Below are 721 nucleotides of genomic sequence, written 5' to 3' on the forward strand. Positions count from 1 at the left end.
CTGCAGGGCGCGCAGCGTTAGCGCCCCGCCGTCCGCGCCTGGCCCGGGTCGGCTGGGCTCCGCCCTGCGGCTCGGCCTGGCGCCCATGCCTAGGGGCGTTAGAGCCCCGGTTCCCCAGCCAGAGCCCGCCCGTTGTTGGGGCACAATGCTGCGGGCTCCTCCCCGCCTTTCGAGTCGGCCAGGACCCTTGTCCGGCGGGCGGGCGGGCACACTGAGGGAAAAGCCGCCGAGGCCCAGAAAGCCATTGCAGAGAAGTTGACCCCCTGCCGCAGTTCACGCCACAGCGAGGATTGGGACAGGAGTAACCTGCCCACCCCAGGTAATGAAGGCGAAGGACTGCCAGGGAGTGAGGTGTCAAAAGAGGACGTGCAGGCACAAAGTTATCAGTTACATTCAGGGAAGAGCAGCAAGTCTGGGCCCCGGGGAGTTTTCATCCAGTTCAGAAAGAAGCTAAGAATGAAGGAGGGGGCTAAGCTGCCAACAGAGATAGGCAATTTCTTGGTCTGCTGGCGTACCAGGGGCAGGCACTAGATTGAGGGGATTAAAGAGCAGTAAACCCTCCTTCAGTATCCGGTAGTCTGATGGTTTAAATGATCATTAAAAATAGAATCGTAAAATACCCAAAGGAATGTGATGTGATAGGGACAAACCAGTGTGGTTTCTGCAGAGCAAAAGCCTGCTTCTCCAGCTCACTAGTCTTTGAGCAAGCAGGGCTGGCTTT

Source organism: Gopherus flavomarginatus, chromosome 2 (assembly GCF_025201925.1).
Source record: "Gopherus flavomarginatus isolate rGopFla2 chromosome 2, rGopFla2.mat.asm, whole genome shotgun sequence".
Classification (NCBI taxonomy): Eukaryota; Metazoa; Chordata; order Testudines; family Testudinidae; genus Gopherus; species Gopherus flavomarginatus.